Source organism: Cololabis saira, chromosome 2 (assembly GCF_033807715.1).
Source record: "Cololabis saira isolate AMF1-May2022 chromosome 2, fColSai1.1, whole genome shotgun sequence".
In the NCBI taxonomy this organism is placed as follows: Eukaryota; Metazoa; Chordata; class Actinopteri; order Beloniformes; family Belonidae; genus Cololabis; species Cololabis saira.
The window spans coordinates 50,316,304-50,329,957 of record NC_084588.1 but is presented as its reverse complement, the minus strand read 5'-3'; the positions used below and the strand labels follow the sequence as shown (position 1 = coordinate 50,329,957).

The 13,654-nt window shown below is 41.4% G+C and overlaps 20 non-coding genes across 20 annotated transcripts; all 20 read left to right on the top strand.

Annotated features, from left to right (window-relative positions):
- The first annotated feature begins 1,515 nt into the window (after nucleotides 1-1,515).
- Nucleotides 1,516-1,597, top strand: trnal-uag (transfer RNA leucine (anticodon UAG)). The gene has a single exon. It is a non-coding gene; the product is annotated as a tRNA-Leu (tRNA).
- Nucleotides 1,598-2,119: 522 nt separating this feature from the next.
- On the top strand, nucleotides 2,120-2,201 carry trnal-uag (transfer RNA leucine (anticodon UAG)). Its single transcript has one exon. It is a non-coding gene; the product is annotated as a tRNA-Leu (tRNA).
- A 576-nt stretch (nucleotides 2,202-2,777) lies between these two features.
- trnal-aag (transfer RNA leucine (anticodon AAG)) lies at nucleotides 2,778-2,859 on the top strand. Its single transcript has one exon. It is a non-coding gene; the product is annotated as a tRNA-Leu (tRNA).
- Nucleotides 2,860-3,380: 521 nt separating this feature from the next.
- Nucleotides 3,381-3,462, top strand: trnal-aag (transfer RNA leucine (anticodon AAG)). Its single transcript has one exon. It is a non-coding gene; the product is annotated as a tRNA-Leu (tRNA).
- Nucleotides 3,463-3,985: 523 nt separating this feature from the next.
- trnal-aag (transfer RNA leucine (anticodon AAG)) lies at nucleotides 3,986-4,067 on the top strand. Its single transcript has one exon. It is a non-coding gene; the product is annotated as a tRNA-Leu (tRNA).
- A 353-nt stretch (nucleotides 4,068-4,420) lies between these two features.
- trnal-aag (transfer RNA leucine (anticodon AAG)) lies at nucleotides 4,421-4,502 on the top strand. The gene has a single exon. It is a non-coding gene; the product is annotated as a tRNA-Leu (tRNA).
- A 576-nt stretch (nucleotides 4,503-5,078) lies between these two features.
- trnal-aag (transfer RNA leucine (anticodon AAG)) lies at nucleotides 5,079-5,160 on the top strand. Its single transcript has one exon. It is a non-coding gene; the product is annotated as a tRNA-Leu (tRNA).
- A 353-nt stretch (nucleotides 5,161-5,513) lies between these two features.
- On the top strand, nucleotides 5,514-5,595 carry trnal-aag (transfer RNA leucine (anticodon AAG)). The gene has a single exon. It is a non-coding gene; the product is annotated as a tRNA-Leu (tRNA).
- Nucleotides 5,596-6,118: 523 nt separating this feature from the next.
- Nucleotides 6,119-6,200, top strand: trnal-aag (transfer RNA leucine (anticodon AAG)). Its single transcript has one exon. It is a non-coding gene; the product is annotated as a tRNA-Leu (tRNA).
- Nucleotides 6,201-6,553: 353 nt separating this feature from the next.
- trnal-aag (transfer RNA leucine (anticodon AAG)) lies at nucleotides 6,554-6,635 on the top strand. Its single transcript has one exon. It is a non-coding gene; the product is annotated as a tRNA-Leu (tRNA).
- A 523-nt stretch (nucleotides 6,636-7,158) lies between these two features.
- trnal-aag (transfer RNA leucine (anticodon AAG)) lies at nucleotides 7,159-7,240 on the top strand. The gene has a single exon. It is a non-coding gene; the product is annotated as a tRNA-Leu (tRNA).
- A 1,011-nt stretch (nucleotides 7,241-8,251) lies between these two features.
- trnal-aag (transfer RNA leucine (anticodon AAG)) lies at nucleotides 8,252-8,333 on the top strand. The gene has a single exon. It is a non-coding gene; the product is annotated as a tRNA-Leu (tRNA).
- A 353-nt stretch (nucleotides 8,334-8,686) lies between these two features.
- On the top strand, nucleotides 8,687-8,768 carry trnal-aag (transfer RNA leucine (anticodon AAG)). Its single transcript has one exon. It is a non-coding gene; the product is annotated as a tRNA-Leu (tRNA).
- A 575-nt stretch (nucleotides 8,769-9,343) lies between these two features.
- On the top strand, nucleotides 9,344-9,425 carry trnal-aag (transfer RNA leucine (anticodon AAG)). The gene has a single exon. It is a non-coding gene; the product is annotated as a tRNA-Leu (tRNA).
- Nucleotides 9,426-9,778: 353 nt separating this feature from the next.
- trnal-aag (transfer RNA leucine (anticodon AAG)) lies at nucleotides 9,779-9,860 on the top strand. The gene has a single exon. It is a non-coding gene; the product is annotated as a tRNA-Leu (tRNA).
- Nucleotides 9,861-10,383: 523 nt separating this feature from the next.
- trnal-aag (transfer RNA leucine (anticodon AAG)) lies at nucleotides 10,384-10,465 on the top strand. Its single transcript has one exon. It is a non-coding gene; the product is annotated as a tRNA-Leu (tRNA).
- Nucleotides 10,466-10,820: 355 nt separating this feature from the next.
- Nucleotides 10,821-10,902, top strand: trnal-uag (transfer RNA leucine (anticodon UAG)). The gene has a single exon. It is a non-coding gene; the product is annotated as a tRNA-Leu (tRNA).
- A 521-nt stretch (nucleotides 10,903-11,423) lies between these two features.
- trnal-aag (transfer RNA leucine (anticodon AAG)) lies at nucleotides 11,424-11,505 on the top strand. Its single transcript has one exon. It is a non-coding gene; the product is annotated as a tRNA-Leu (tRNA).
- Nucleotides 11,506-12,027: 522 nt separating this feature from the next.
- trnal-aag (transfer RNA leucine (anticodon AAG)) lies at nucleotides 12,028-12,109 on the top strand. The gene has a single exon. It is a non-coding gene; the product is annotated as a tRNA-Leu (tRNA).
- Nucleotides 12,110-12,634: 525 nt separating this feature from the next.
- On the top strand, nucleotides 12,635-12,716 carry trnal-aag (transfer RNA leucine (anticodon AAG)). Its single transcript has one exon. It is a non-coding gene; the product is annotated as a tRNA-Leu (tRNA).
- The last annotated feature ends 938 nt before the right edge of the window (nucleotides 12,717-13,654 follow it).

Genomic DNA, 13,654 nt, shown 5'->3' with positions numbered 1-13,654 from the left:
GACATGTCCAAACGAAGCAGACTATGATAAAGAAACAATCTCTGCTCCATTCAGGGCCGGATTTAGCGAGGCCCACTAGGGTGGGCAGATTGAAATGTAGGGTGGGCGAGGGTGAAAAAATTTTGGGGGTTCAAACCCCCGAAATGCATTGAAAACTATGCTATCATCATATCAGTTCATCTACTGTATATTCTCCACAGTATGCTAACCCAATTGCCCTTCCTGACACTTCCCTCTGCATTTACCCGGGCTTGGGACCGGTGTTCTGCCAATCTTTGCTACCTGCCGAGAAATGCTACTTGTGGTTCTGCGCATGCGCACAGTAGATTTTCAAAGTTTGATTGCCCCGCCAATCATTTCTTGCACGATGTAAAATGGATAATATGGGATGTTGAGTATTTGATCCTTCAAAATACACTACCCATGACATGAATTGCATTACACTTTGTGAACATTATACGATAAAGAGAAAAAAAACAATTATATCGCTTTATTTGATATTCATTCAGTCATTCACCTTTATTTAACCAGGCAGGTCATTAAGAACATTCTTATTTACAATGACGACCTGGCAAGAGACAAGGACCACTTGGGGGAAAGGAAGTGGTTTAGGGAGTAAAACACAGTAAAATTGTAGCTTTACAAAGGTAGAAAACCATTAGGTAGCATTTTTTGGCAAAGCAGCAAAAAATGGCAGAACAGCGGCACAAACAGGACACTGGCTTGTGCCCTGTTGAGGCTGCATTTATTTAATGTTTTTTTCTTTTTCTTTTTTTATCAATCAATCGTACCCTACGGCGTAGGCTCTGCGTTGATTTAAAAGGTCCCGCGGCAGGCTGGTGGCTCCAGAGCCTGAAAGGACCGCAGCACACCGCCACCCGCACCGGCGCTCTCCGCCCTCGCCTTCACCGCTCTGCGTTGGTGTAACGCGGAACCATAAATCAGCCTTACGGCGTAGGGCACGCGGCGACGCGCAAGAACGGTGCGCGTCGCCGCGTACCCTACGCCATAGGCTCTGCGTTGGTGTAACGCGGAACCATAAATCAGCCTTCAGTGTGTGCTCTGTGTGCTGTTCTGAACACGTCTCACGTCTCCGAGACACAACTTTTGCGGTATGCGTTCATTGTTCTGTCTAAAAATGATGCGCAATGCCCACCCAATCAGAAACGGTACAGATATTTTGTGATATTTTTATATATATATATATAAAAAAAATTTTATTATAAAAAAATAAAGGATCCCCATAACTTTGATTGGGTGGGCAGGACGCACGTTTGGGTGGGCACAGCCCACCCCTGCCCCCCCCTAGAACCGGCCCCGGCTCCATTTAAAGGGGATCAAATGTCTTTGTTCTGATAGCAGTCTGAGATTCAAGATGGGAACCATTTTGAGTTAATGCACAAACCTATGAGTGGATGGAGACTTGAGATCATCTTTTTTGTAAATTGACATGAAAATGGGAAGAAATACAGGGAAATTAACTGGAAAAAAAGCAGCTTTTTTCCATCCATAAGTGGTAGTGTGGCCGAGAGGTCTAAGGCGCTGGATTTAGGCTCCAGTCTCGGAAGAGGCGTGGGTTCAAATCCCACCACTGCCATCAAGGCTCCAAAGATATGTTGATGACTATGTGTTACATCAAATACTACACTTTCTTTGTGATGATCGTTGTTTTGGTTAAAACAACAAATATTGACTGATACAGGAATCTTTCTGAAACTATGTATACGCAGTCATTCCTTAACTTGTGCGATCGGCATGGTCCACTGCAGCTCTGAGCTCAAACCATCCACCAGCCTCAACCTCTCAATATCTTGGATTACACGCGTGCGCCAATGCAAACGGCAGGGACGTTTCACATTTTTCGGTCTTTTGAGATGAGTTTGACACGTCCAAACGAAGCAGACTATGATAAGAAACAATCTCTGGTCCATTTAAAGTGGATCCAATGTCTTTGTTCTGATAGCAGTCTGAGATTCAAGATGGGAACCATTTTGAGTTAATGCACAAACCTATGAGTGGATGGAGACTTGAGATCATCTTTTTTGTAAATTGACATGAAAATGGGAAGAAATACAGGGAAATTAACTGGAAAAAAAGCAGCTTTTTTCCATCCATAAGTGGTAGTGTGGCCGAGAGGTCTAAGGCGCTGGATTTAGGCTCCAGTCTCGGAAGAGGCGTGGGTTCAAATCCCACCACTGCCATCAAGGCTCCAAAGATATGTTGATGACTATGTGTTACATCAAATACTACACTTTCTTTGTGATGATCGTTGTTTTGGTTAAAACAACAAATATTGACTGATACAGGAATCTTTCTGAAACTATGTATACGCAGTCATTCCTTAACTTGTGCGATCGGCATGGTCCACTGCAACTCTGAGCTCAAACAATCCACCAGCATCAACCTCCCAATATCTTGGATTACAGTGAAAACCTCAAACAATCCACCAGCATCAACCTCCCAATATCTTGGATTACAGGCGTGCGCTAATGCACACGGCGGGGACGTTTCACATTTTTCGGTCTTTTGAGATGAGTTTGACACATGTCCAAACGAAGCAGACTATGATAAGAAACAATCTCTGGTCCATTTAAAGTGGATCCAATGTCTTTGTTCTGATAGCAGTCTGAGATTCAAAATGGGAACCATTTTGAGTTAATGCACAAACCTATGAGTGGATGGAGACTTGAGATCATCTTTGTTGTGAATTGACATGAAAACGGGAAAAATACAGGGAAATTAACTGGAAAAAAAGCATCTTTTTTCCGTCCATAAGAGGTAGTGTGGCCGAGCGGTCTAAGGTGCTGGATTAAGGCTCCAGTCTCGGAAGAGGCGTGGGTTCAAATCCCACCACTGCCATCCAGGCTTCAAAGATATGTTGAAGACTATGTGATATATCAAAAACTGAACTTTCTTTGTGATGATCATTGGTTTGGTAAAAACAACAAATATTGACTGTTACAGGAATCTTTCTGAAACTATGTATACGCTGTCATTCCTTAACTTGTGCGATCGGTATGGTCCACTGCAACTCTGAGCTCAAACAATCCACCACCATCAACCTCCCAATATCTTTGATTACATGCGTGCGCCAATGCACACGGCAGGGATGTTTCACATTTTTCGGTCTTTTGAGATGAGTTTGACACGTCCAAACGAAGCAGACTATGATAAGAAACAATCTCTGGTCCATTTAAAGGGGATCAAATGTCTATGTTCTGATAGCAGTCTGAGATTCAAGATGGGAACCATTTTGAGTTAATGCACAAACCTATGAGTGGATGGAGACTTGAGATCATCTTTGTTGTGAATTGACATGAAAATGGGAAAAATGCAGGGAAATTAACTCGAAAAAAAGCTGCTTTTTTCCGTCCATAAGTGGTAGTGTGGCCGAGCGGTCTAAGGCGCTGGATTAAGGCTCCAGTCTCGGAAGAGGCGTGGGTTCAAATCCCACCACTGCCATCAAGGCTTCAAAGATATGTTGATGACTATGTGTTACCTCAAATACTACACTTTCTTTGTGATGATCATTGTTTTGGTAAAAACAACAAATATTGACTGTTACAGGAATCTTTCTGAAACTATGTATACGCTGTCATTCCTTAACTTGTGCGATCGGTATGGTCCACTGCAACTCTGAGCTCAAACAATCCACCAGCATCAACCTCCCAAGATCTTGGATTACAGGCGTGCGCCAATGCACACGGCAGGGACGTTTCACATTTTTCGGTTTTTTGAGATGAGTTTGACACGTCCAAACGAAGCAGACTATGATAAGAAACAATCTCTGGTCCATTTAAAGGGGATCAAATGTCTATGTTCTGATAGCAGTCTGAGATTCAAGATGGGAACCATTTTGAGTTAATGCACAAACCTATGAGTGGATGGAGACTTGAGATCATCTTTGTTGTGAATTGACATGAAAATGGGAAAAATACAGGAAAATTAACTCGAAAAAAAAAGTTGCTTTTTTCCATCCATAAGTGGTAGTGTGGCCGAGCGGTCTAAGGCGCTGGATTAAGGCTCCAGTCTCGGAAGAGGCGTGGGTTCAAATCCCACCACTGCCATCAAGGCTTCAAAGATATGTTGATGACTATGTGTTACATCAAATACTACACTTTCTTTGGGATGATCATTGTTTTGGTAAAAACAACAAATATTGACTGTTACAGGAATCTTTCTGAAACTATGTCCAACGAAGCAGACTATGATAAGAAACAATCTCTGGTCCATTTAAAGGGGATTAAATGTCTATGTTCTGATAGCAGTCTGAGATTCAAGATGGGAACCATTTTGAGTTAATGCACAAACCTATGAGTGGATGGAGACTTGAGATCATCTTTGTTGTGAATTGACATGAAAATGGGAAAAAATACAGGGAAATTAACTGGAAAAAAGCAGCTTTTTTCCATCCATAAGTGGTAGTGTGGCCGAGCGGTCTAAGGTGCTGGATTAAGGCTCCAGTCTCGGAAGAGGCGTGGGTTCAAATCCCACCACTGCCATCCAGGCTTCAAAGATATGTTGATGACTATGTGTTGCATCAAATACTACACTTTCTTTGTGATGATCATTGGTTTGGTAAAAACAACAAATATTGACTGTTACAGGAATCTTTCTGAAACTATGTATACGCAGTCATTCCTTAACTTGTGCGATCGGCATGGTCCACTGCAACTCTGAGCTCAAACAATCCACCAGCATCAACCTCCCAATATCTTGGATTACAGTCAAAACCTCAAACAATCCACCAGCATCAACCTCCCAAGATCTTGGATTACAGGCGTGCGCCAATGCACACGGCAGGGACGTTTCACATTTTTCGGTTTTTTGAGATGAGTTTGACACGTCCAAACGAAGCAGACTATGATAAGAAACAATCTCTGGTCCATTTAAAGGGGATCAAATGTCTATGTTCTGATAGCAGTCTGAGATTCAAGATGGGAACCATTTTGAGTTAATGCACAAACCTATGAGTGGATGGAGACTTAAGATCATCTTTGTTGTGAATTGACATGAAAATGGGAAAAATACAGGGAAATTAACTCGAAAAAAAAAGTTGCTTTTTTCCATCCATAAGTGGTAGTGTGGCCGAGCGGTCTAAGGCGCTGGATTAAGGCTCCAGTCTCGGAAGAGGCGTGGGTTCAAATCCCACCACTGCCATCAAGGCTTCAAAGATATGTTGATGACTATGTGTTACATCAAATACTACACTTTCTTTGTGATGATCATTGTTTTGGTAAAAACAACAAATATTGACTGTTACAGGAATCTTTCTGAAACTATGTCCAACGAAGCAGACTATGATAAGAAACAATCTCTGGTTCATTTAAAGGGGATTAAATGTCTATGTTCTGATAGCAGTCTGAGATTCAAGATGGGAACCATTTTGAGTTAATGCACAAACCTATGAGTGGATGGAGACTTGAGATCATCTTTGTTGTGAATTGACATGAAAATGGGAAAAAATACAGGGAAATTAACTGGAAAAAAGCAGCTTTTTTCCATCCATAAGTGGTAGTGTGGCCGAGCGGTCTAAGGTGCTGGATTAAGGCTCCAGTCTCGGAAGAGGCGTGGGTTCAAATCCCACCACTGCCATCCAGGCTTCAAAGATATGTTGATGACTATGTGTTGCATCAAATACTACACTTTCTTTGTGATGATCATTGGTTTGGTAAAAACAACAAATATTGACTGTTACAGGAATCTTTCTGAAACTATGTATACGCTGTCATTCCTTAACTTGTGCGATCGGTATGGTCCACTGCAACTCTGAGCTCAAACAATCCACCAGCATCAACCTCCCAAGATCTTGGATTACAGGCGTGCGCCAATGCACACGGCAGGGACGTTTCACATTTTTCGGTTTTTTGAGATGAGTTTGACACGTCCAAACGAAGCAGACTATGATAAGAAACAATCTCTGGTCCATTTAAAGGGGATCAAATGTCTATGTTCTGATAGCAGTCTGAGATTCAAGATGGGAACCATTTTGAGTTAATGCACAAACCTATGAGTGGATGGAGACTTGAGATCATCTTTGTTGTGAATTGACATGAAAATGGGAAAAAAACAGGGAAATTAACTCGAAAAAAAAAGTTGCTTTTTTCCATCCATAAGTGGTAGTGTGGCCGAGCGGTCTAAGGCGCTGGATTAAGGCTCCAGTCTCGGAAGAGGCGTGGGTTCAAATCCCACCACTGCCATCAAGGCTTCAAAGATATGTTGATGACTATGTGTTACATCAAATACTACACTTTCTTTGTGATGATCATTGTTTTGGTAAAAACAACAAATATTGACTGTTACAGGAATCTTTCTGAAACTATGTCCAACGAAGCAGACTATGATAAGAAACAATCTCTGGTTCATTTAAAGGGGATTAAATGTCTATGTTCTGATAGCAGTCTGAGATTCAAGATGGGAACCATTTTGAGTTAATGCACAAACCTATGAGTGGATGGAGACTTGAGATCATCTTTGTTGTGAATTGACATGAAAATGGGAAAAAATACAGGGAAATTAACTGGAAAAAAGCAGCTTTTTTCCATCCATAAGTGGTAGTGTGGCCGAGCGGTCTAAGGTGCTGGATTAAGGCTCCAGTCTCGGAAGAGGCGTGGGTTCAAATCCCACCACTGCCATCCAGGCTTCAAAGATATGTTGATGACTATGTGTTGCATCAAATACTACACTTTCTTTGTGATGATCATTGGTTTGGTAAAAACAACAAATATTGACTGTTACAGGAATCTTTCTGAAACTATGTATACGCTGTCATTCCTTAACTTGTGCGATCGGTATGGTCCACTGCAACTCTGAGCTCAAACAATCCACCAGCATCAACCTCCCAAGATCTTGGATTACAGGCGTGCGCCAATGCACACGGCAGGGACGTTTCACATTTTTCGGTTTTTTGAGATGAGTTTGACACGTCCAAACGAAGCAGACTATGATAAGAAACAATCTCTGGTCCATTTAAAGGGGATCAAATGTCTATGTTCTGATAGCAGTCTGAGATTCAAGATGGGAACCATTTTGAGTTAATGCACAAACCTATGAGTGGATGGAGACTTGAGATCATCTTTGTTGTGAATTGACATGAAAATGGGAAAAAAACAGGGAAATTAACTCGAAAAAAAAAGTTGCTTTTTTCCATCCATAAGTGGTAGTGTGGCCGAGCGGTCTAAGGCGCTGGATTAAGGCTCCAGTCTCGGAAGAGGCGTGGGTTCAAATCCCACCACTGCCATCAAGGCTTCAAAGATATGTTGATGACTATGTGTTACATCAAATACTACACTTTCTTTGGGATGATCATTGTTTTGGTAAAAACAACAAATATTGACTGTTACAGGAATCTTTCTGAAACTATGTCCAACGAAGCAGACTATGATAAGAAACAATCTCTGGTCCATTTAAAGGGGATTAAATGTCTATGTTCTGATAGCAGTCTGAGATTCAAGATGGGAACCATTTTGAGTTAATGCACAAACCTATGAGTGGATGGAGACTTGAGATCATCTTTGTTGTGAATTGACATGAAAATGGGAAAAAATACAGGGAAATTAACTGGAAAAAAGCAGCTTTTTTCCATCCATAAGTGGTAGTGTGGAAGAGCGGTCTAAGGTGCTGGATTAAGGCTCCAGTCTCGGAAGAGGCGTGGGTTCAAATCCCACCACTGCCATCCAGGCTTCAAAGATATGTTGATGACTATGTGTTGCATCAAATACTACACTTTCTTTGTGATGATCATTGGTTTGGTAAAAACAACAAATATTGACTGTTACAGGAATCTTTCTGAAACTATGTATACGCAGTCATTCCTTAACTTGTGCGATCGGCATGGTCCACTGCAACTCTGAGCTCAAACAATCCACCAGCATCAACCTCCCAATATCTTGGATTACAGTCAAAACCTCAAACAATCCACCAGCATCAACCTCCCAAGATCTTGGATTACAGGCGTGCGCCAATGCACACGGCAGGGACGTTTCACATTTTTCGGTTTTTTGAGATGAGTTTGACACGTCCAAACGAAGCAGACTATGATAAGAAACAATCTCTGGTCCATTTAAAGGGGATCAAATGTCTATGTTCTGATAGCAGTCTGAGATTCAAGATGGGAATCATTTTGAGTTAATGCACAAACCTATGAGTGGATGGAGACTTGAGATCATCTTTGTTGTGAATTGACATGAAAATGGGAAAAATACAGGGAAATTAACTCGAAAAAAAAAGTTGCTTTTTTCCATCCATAAGTGGTAGTGTGGCCGAGCGGTCTAAGGCGCTGGATTAAGGCTCCAGTCTCGGAAGAGGCGTGGGTTCAAATCCCACCACTGCCATCAAGGCTTCAAAGATATGTTGATGACTATGTGTTACATCAAATACTACACTTTCTTTGGGATGATCATTGTTTTGGTAAAAACAACAAATATTGACTGTTACAGGAATCTTTCTGAAACTATGTCCAACGAAGCAGACTATGATAAGAAACAATCTCTGGTCCATTTAAAGGGGATTAAATGTCTATGTTCTGATAGCAGTCTGAGATTCAAGATGGGAACCATTTTGAGTTAATGCACAAACCTATGAGTGGATGGAGACTTGAGATCATCTTTGTTGTGAATTGACATGAAAATGGGAAAAAATACAGGGAAATTAACTGGAAAAAAGCAGCTTTTTTCCATCCATAAGTGGTAGTGTGGCCGAGCGGTCTAAGGTGCTGGATTAAGGCTCCAGTCTCGGAAGAGGCGTGGGTTCAAATCCCACCACTGCCATCCAGGCTTCAAAGATATGTTGATGACTATGTGTTGCATCAAATACTACACTTTCTTTGTGATGATCATTGGTTTGGTAAAAACAACAAATATTGACTGTTACAGGAATCTTTCTGAAACTATGTATACGCAGTCATTCCTTAACTTGTGCGATCGGCATGGTCCACTGCAACTCTGAGCTCAAACAATCCACCAGCATCAACCTCCCAATATCTTGGATTACAGTCAAAACCTCAAACAATCCACCAGCATCAACCTCCCAAGATCTTGGATTACAGGCGTGCGCCAATGCACACGGCAGGGACGTTTCACATTTTTCGTTTTTTTGAGATGAGTTTGACACGTCCAAACGAAGCAGACTATGATAAGAAACAATCTCTGGTCCATTTAAAGGGGATCAAATGTCTATGTTCTGATAGCAGTCTGAGATTCAAGATGGGAACCATTTTGAGTTAATGCACAAACCTATGAGTGGATGGAGACTTAAGATCATCTTTGTTGTGAATTGACATGAAAATGGGAAAAATACAGGGAAATTAACTCGAAAAAAAAGTTGCTTTTTTCCATCCATAAGTGGTAGTGTGGCCGAGCGGTCTAAGGCGCTGGATTAAGGCTCCAGTCTCGGAAGAGGCGTGGGTTCAAATCCCACCACTGCCATCAAGGCTTCAAAGATATGTTGATGACTATGTGTTACATCAAATACTACACTTTCTTTGTGATGATCATTGTTTTGGTAAAAACAACAAATATTGACTGTTACAGGAATCTTTCTGAAACTATGTCCAACGAAGCAGACTATGATAAGAAACAATCTCTGGTTCATTTAAAGGGGATTAAATGTCTATGTTCTGATAGCAGTCTGAGATTCAAGATGGGAACCATTTTGAGTTAATGCACAAACCTATGAGTGGATGGAGACTTGAGATCATCTTTGTTGTGAATTGACATGAAAATGGGAAAAAATACAGGGAAAATAACTGGAAAAAAGCAGCTTTTTTCCATCCATAAGTGGTAGTGTGGCCGAGCGGTCTAAGGTGCTGGATTAAGGCTCCAGTCTCGGAAGAGGCGTGGGTTCAAATCCCACCACTGCCATCCAGGCTTCAAAGATATGTTGATGACTATGTGTTGCATCAAATACTACACTTTCTTTGTGATGATCATTGGTTTGGTAAAAACAACAAATATTGACTGTTACAGGAATCTTTCTGAAACTATGTATACGCTGTCATTCCTTAACTTGTGCGATCGGTATGGTCCACTGCAACTCTGAGCTCAAACAATCCACCAGCATCAACCTCCCAAGATCTTGGATTACAGGCGTGCGCCAATGCACACGGCAGGGACGTTTCACATTTTTCGGTTTTTTGAGATGAGTTTGACACGTCCAAACGAAGCAGACTATGATAAGAAACAATCTCTGGTCCATTTAAAGGGGATCAAATGTCTATGTTCTGATAGCAGTCTGAGATTCAAGATGGGAACCATTTTGAGTTAATGCACAAACCTATGAGTGGATGGAGACTTGAGATCATCTTTGTTGTGAATTGACATGAAAATGGGAAAAATACAGGGAAATTAACTCGAAAAAAAAAGTTGCTTTTTTCCATCCATAAGTGGTAGTGTGGCCGAGCGGTCTAAGGCGCTGGATTAAGGCTCCAGTCTCGGAAGAGGCGTGGGTTCAAATCCCACCACTGCCATCAAGGCTTCAAAGATATGTTGATGACTATGTGTTACATCAAATACTACACTTTCTTTGGGATGATCATTGTTTTGGTAAAAACAACAAATATTGACTGTTACAGGAATCTTTCTGAAACTATGTCCAACGAAGCAGACTATGATAAGAAACAATCTCTGGTCCATTTAAAGGGGATTAAATGTCTATGTTCTGATAGCAGTCTGAGATTCAAGATGGGAACCATTTTGAGTTAATGCACAAACCTATGAGTGGATGGAGACTTGAGATCATCTTTTTTGTGAATTGACATGAAAATGGGAAGAATTACAGTGAAATTAACTGGGAAAAAAAGCAGCTTTTTTCCATCCGTAAGTGGTAGTGTGGCCGAGAGGTCTAAGGCGCTGGATTTAGGCTCCAGTCTCGGAAGAGGCGTGGGTTCAAATCCCACCACTGCCATCAAGGCTCCAAAGATATGTTGATGACTATGTGTTACATCAAATACTACACTTTCTTTGTGATGATCATTGTTTTGGTTAAAACAACAAATATTGACTGATACAGGAATCTTTCTGAAACTATGTATACGCAGTCATTCCTTAACTTGTGCGATCGGCATGGTCCACTGCAACTCTGAGCTCAAACAATCCACCAGCATCAACCTCCCAATATCTTGGATTACAGGCGTGTGCCAATGCACATGGCAGGGACGTTTCACATTTTTCGGTCTTTTGAGATGAGTTTGACACGTCCAACGAAGCAGACTATGATAAGAAACAATCTCTGGTCCATTTAAAGGGGATTAAATGTCTATGTTCTGATAGCAGTCTGAGATTCAAGATGGGAACCATTTTGAGTTAATGCACAAACCTATGAGTGGATGGAGACTTGAGATCATCTTTGTTGTGAATTGACATGAAAATGGGAAAAAATACAGGGAAATTAACTTGAAAAAAAGCTGCTTTTTTCAGTCCATAAGTGGTAGTGTGGCCGAGCGGTCTAAGGCGCTGGATTAAGGCTCCAGTCTCGGAAGAGGCGTGGGTTCAAATCCCACCACTGCCATCAAGGCTTCAAAGATATGTTGATGACTATGTGTTACATCAAATACTACACCTTCTTTGTGATGATCATTGTTTTGGTAAAATCAACAAATATTGACTGTTACAGGAATCTTTCTGAAACTATGTATACGCAGTCATTCCTTAACTTGTGCGATCGGCATGGTCCACTGCAGCTCTGAGCTCAAACAATCCGCCAGCATCAACCTCCCAATATCTTGGATTACAGTCGTGCGCCAATGCACACGGCAGGGAAGTTTCACATTTTTCGGTCTTTTGAGATGAGTTTGACACGTCCAAACGAAGCAGACTATGATAAGAAACAATCTCTGGTCCATTTAAAGTGGATCCAATGTCTTTGTTCTGATAGCAGTCTGAGATTCAAGATGGGAACCATTTTAAGTTAATGCACAAACCTATGAGTGGATGGAGACTTGAGATCATCTTTGTTGTGAATTGACATGAAAATGGGAAAAAATACAGGGAAATTAACTGGAAAAAAGCAGCTTTTTTCCCATCCGTAAGTGGTAGTGTGGCCGAGCGGTCTAAGGCGCTGGATTAAGGCTCCAGTCTTGGAAGAGGCGTGGGTTCAAATCCCACCACTGCCATCCAGGCTTCAAAGATATGTTGATGACTATGTGTTGCATCAAATACTACACTTTCTTTGTGATGATCATTGGTTTGGTAAAAACAACAAATATTGACTGTTACAGGAATCTTTCTGAAACTATGTATACGGAGTCATTCCTTAACTTGTGCGATCGGCATGGTCCACTGCAACTCTGAGCTCAAACAATCCACCAGCATCAACCTCCCAATATCTTGTATTACAGGCGTGCGCCAATGCACACGGCAGGGACGTTTCACATTTTTCGGTCTTTTGAGATGAGTTTGACACGTCCAAACGAAGCAGACTATGATAAGAAACAATCTCTGGTTCAGTGTAAAGGGGATCCAATGTCCTTGTTCTGATAGCAGTCTGAGATTCAAGATGGGAATCCTTTTGAGTTAATGCACAAACCTATGAGTGGATGGAGACTTGAGATCATCTTTGTTATGAATTGACATGAAAACGGGAAAAAATACAGGGAAATTAACTGTAAAAAAAAAGTAGCTTTTTTCCATTCATAAGTGGTAGTGTGGCCGAGCGGTCTAAGGTGCTGGATTAAGGCTCCAGTCTCAGAAGAGGCGTGGGTTCAAATCCCACCACTGCCATCCAGGCTTCAAAGATATGTTGATGACTATGTATTACATCAAATACTACACTTTCTTTGTGATGATCATTGTTTTGGTAAAAACAACAAATATTGACTGTTACAGGAATCTTTCTGAAACTATGTATACGCAGTCATTCCTTAACTTGTGCGATCAGCATGGTCCACTGCAGCTCTGAGTTCAAACAATCCACCAGCATCAACCTCCAAATATCTTGGATTACAGGCGTGCGCCAATGCACACGGCAGGGACGTTTCACATTTTTCGGTCTTTTGAGATGAGTTTGACACGTCCAAACGAAGCAGATTATGATAAGAAGAAACAATCTCTGGTCCATTTAAAGTGGATCAAATATCTATGTTCTGATAGCAATCTGAGATTCAAGATGGGAAACATTTTGAGTTGATGCACAAACCTATGAGTGGATGGAGACTTGAGATCATCTTTGTTGTGAATTGACATGAAAATGGGAAAAAATAAAGGGAAATTAACTGGAAAAAAAGCAGCTTTTTTCCATCCAAAAGTGGTAGTGTGGCCGAGCGGTCTAAGGGGCTGGATTAACGGTCCAGTTCTCGGAAGAGGCGTGGGTTCAAATCCCACCACTGCCATCAAGGCTTCAAAGATATGTTGAAAACTATGTGTTATATCAAATACTGAACTTTCTTTGTGATGATCATTGGTTTGGTAAAAACAACAAATATTGACTATTACAGGAATCTTTCTGAAGTTATGTATACGCAGTCATTCCTTAACTTGTGCGATCGGCATGGTCCACTGCAACTCTGAGCTCAAACAATCCACCAGCATCAACCGCCCAATATCATGGATTACAGGCGTGCGCCAATGCACATGGCAGGGACGTTTCACATTTTTCGGTCTTTTGAGATGAGTTTGACACGTCCAACGAAGCAGACTATGATAAGAAACAATCTCTGGTC